This window comes from Petaurus breviceps, unplaced genomic scaffold, assembly GCF_028583685.1.
Source record: "Petaurus breviceps papuanus isolate PSGF00001 unplaced genomic scaffold, PetGlider_PUasm1.0 41, whole genome shotgun sequence".
Taxonomy (NCBI): domain Eukaryota; kingdom Metazoa; phylum Chordata; class Mammalia; order Diprotodontia; family Petauridae; genus Petaurus; species Petaurus breviceps.
Genome location: NW_027186320.1, coordinates 5,188,993 through 5,192,256, shown reverse-complemented (window position 1 = coordinate 5,192,256; position 3,264 = coordinate 5,188,993). Strand labels below are relative to the sequence as shown.

Genomic DNA, 3,264 nt, shown 5'->3' with positions numbered 1-3,264 from the left:
TCTACCTACCTACCTATATTTGTATATAGGCATTAGGGGAATGTGTTTAACTTGACTACAAATACTTGTTCCAATAAATGTTTTATTTTTCTTTCTCACAGTGGAATGGAGATAGAAGGTTGAGTAAATAAAAAGTTCTTTACAAAAAGATAAATAAATGGTGAGGCTGCTGGGGTAAAATAAATGTGGAGGACACTACAGATTTTTAGATGAGGTCACTGCACAATTTATTTTACATAACTATTTTATTTTGTTGTAAGAGATCTGTCCTGAATCATGTTTGCTATGTAAGAACAAAATACACCAATAAAAAAGAGATACTTTTTTTTAAAAAACCTTAATAGAGTTTAGAAAATTGACTTATAACCTTAAAAAAGCAGAGGTTTGAAAGGAAGAATGAAATCAGTGTGGATAGTTATATGCACCTGTCATTAATATTTATGAGAGCTGACTAAAGAACTGAAAAAGGCTGATTAGTTTTTTGTTGTTTTTGTTTTGTTTGGGTTCAGGCATAGTTGAAGGATTTCAGGTATGGGAGGAGAATGTTGGGTGCAGATCTGTGGGAGCTATGGCCCCCAAGTGGAACTTTATACCTCAGGGAAGCAGTCCAAGTCATATGGCATTTTTATACATTTGTGTTAAACAGCAAGGTTCCTAAAAGCACATTTCCTATTAGATTAAATTTTTTCCCTCAAAAAAAAAAAAGATTTATCCCTGAAACTGCTTTCTGTGTTTGTTCAGTCAGAATGCTGACTTCTCAGGATAAAGATCAGAATTAATAAAATTGAGAAAGAATAATCAGAAAAGAATATGGCAAACAATTGAAAAAATATGGTGTCCAGTCACACTGTTAAATAATTATCAATAAAAAAAAATAAAAAAAATTAAAAATGGGGCGTCCAGGTAGCACAGCGAGTAAGAGCACTGGCTCCAGTGTTGGGATGACCTGGGGATAGAATCCGGGCTCCGACACTTAGCATCCACCCAGAAACACCTGGCCATGTAAACTTGAGCAAGTTATTTAACCCAATTGCTTTAAAAAAAAGAAAAAAAATTCACTCATGCTGCCACAAAAATATTAAGACAACGAAAGTTGTAAAATTTTTATTCTGCAAATGTATAATTGAAAGATTTTTTTTTCTTCACTTATTAAAAATCTTTCTGGATGGGTAAAATTGTCTGAGATGACAAAATTGAAGTTACTTTGTTCTTACTTTTGGTAATTTTTATAAGATAGAGCTTGAATCACACATAAATCCTCAGGACTATGGAGATCAACTAACTTAGTTCCTAACTTAAGAAGAATCCCTTTGCCAGGATACCTGGCCATGAGGATTTAACTTGAAGAAAAACAATACATTGAACCACATTTCCTCCTGAGGTAGCCCATTACAGTTTTATTCAACCCTAATAGTTAGGAAATTTTACTATTTTTTTTTAATTTTTTGGTCATACCTTGATCCTTACATGGACACTAATTTTCTTCTTTGGAAATCACAAGTCATATTTGCATTTGTTAGAGCCAAGCAAAAAAGTTTTAAGCCCTTTTCCAAATGACAGATATTAATATATCTTAAGAGTTATCACATCCCCACAATAGTTTTCTCTCTTTATGGTTAAATATCTTCAGTTCCATTGACCAGCTCTAGAATGGCATAAATATAATGTTCTTCTCCATCCTAATTATGCAGATCTGAATTCTTTTCACCTTATCATTGACCTTCACAAAATTGCACTGAAAACTAAGCATAACAATCTACACATGTTGTGAAAAGTTGGAGTGTAGTCAGAAAATCACCTCTCCAGTCATGAAACCTGTTTCTCTCCTATTGCAGCATTTGTTCTCTTGGCTGGCACATGGCAAATTGCTCTTCTGATTTTCAATAAGCTGGTATTCATGCCAGATTTTAGGCTATGGCTATGGCATGCTGCCTGTTGGAGTTTCAGTTTTATTCTCTGTAAAATTGGGAAAATACTATCTGCATTACTGACTTCACAGTGTTGGTGTGGGGTGGCATGAAAATTATGTAACTAAAGTGCTTTATGAACTTAAAAGAACTGTAAATATCACTGTTGTCTTTTCAATCAATAATTTATGGAGTTCAGAAGTTCAGGTGAAAACACTATTCTATTCTTGATCTTTGATGTTTTATATTTGGTGAATTGTTAATCAGGTAGATAAAATTATGGCTTTTAATTATTGAATCAAAGAATCTCCATGGAATCCCACACATATTAGATCTTTTGTCCTTGTGTAATGGGAATGTAAATTTTTAAGATCTTCCCTGCCCCTAGGCTAAAGTGCACCTGGAGCCTGGGGTGGGAGGCTTGTTTTTCAGTAGATACTTCTTGATTGGCCAGTGAGTCAATAAAGTTGTTACATTCTCTAAGATAGGAGAAGGCTATATAAGCCCTGATGTGTAGCTTTGTTTTGGGGCTCACTTTGAGAAGTGTTCTGTGATTTGATCTGGATTCTGGGAAGCCATTGTCCAGAGTACCCCGGCTTCGAAATACCCAGATGTGGAAACCCAGATGTTGATTTGGTATGGATGTAATGGTTGGACAGTTTGGAAAGCTGTCTACTTGATCTGTTTCTGTCTTGACAATTCTGTCTGTATACATTGAAGTTTGGGGTCCTGACCTTTTCCCCCTGAACTAGGTAAACAATACATGTTTGACTGATTGAAGTGGCTTGTTTTGAGTTGCTTTCCTTTATCAAAGCAAATCCAAGGACCTGTGTTGGCAGCAAACCCTGAGGACGCTTGGGGTGTTTGCTGCTACAAAATGGCGTCACGAACAGGATCTGCAGAGTAAAAGGAAAGTATGGGGGCTGGGATAATTGTTTGTTTCCCAGTTGTGGTAGCTGTGACTCTGTGGAGCCATGGAGCAGGAGAGAAGAATGGCCTGCATGCGGACTTCGCTGAGCTGAGAGCAGGAATGGTGAGCTGCCTGCATCGGGACCTGGGCAGAAGCCAGGAGCGGGTGCCACCTGCGGGAGGAGAAGGAACCCAGGAGTTCAGAATTCAGACACCGGAAAAGATAAGAACTGAGCAGGAAAGGAGGGGCACTGAATGTGTTTCCTTGCTGCATCCCATAGTTTGGGACCCAGGAGGAGGATGGACTTGTGACTATGGTGGGTGGGATGAAGTGCCTTAGACTCCCACTGACCCCACCTTGTTGGTTTTGTTGCCCAGCCCCCTCTCTGTACTTGGAAGCAGGGGCTGAAGCTGTGTGAAGGGAAGGACACCCCCCGAAGTGGTAATG

At 38.1% G+C, this 3,264-nt stretch overlaps 1 long non-coding RNA gene across 1 annotated transcript in view; it reads right to left on the bottom strand.

The window, feature by feature from the left end:
* LOC138171052 (uncharacterized) overlaps positions 1-3,210 on the bottom strand; it is a 576,586-nt gene extending 573,376 nt beyond the window's left edge. Inside the window, exon 1 of the long non-coding RNA XR_011170795.1 lies at positions 2,735-3,210. This is a non-coding gene — a long non-coding RNA (uncharacterized lncRNA). The remainder of the gene's footprint in view (positions 1-2,734) is intronic.
* Positions 3,211-3,264: the final 54 nt, after the last annotated feature.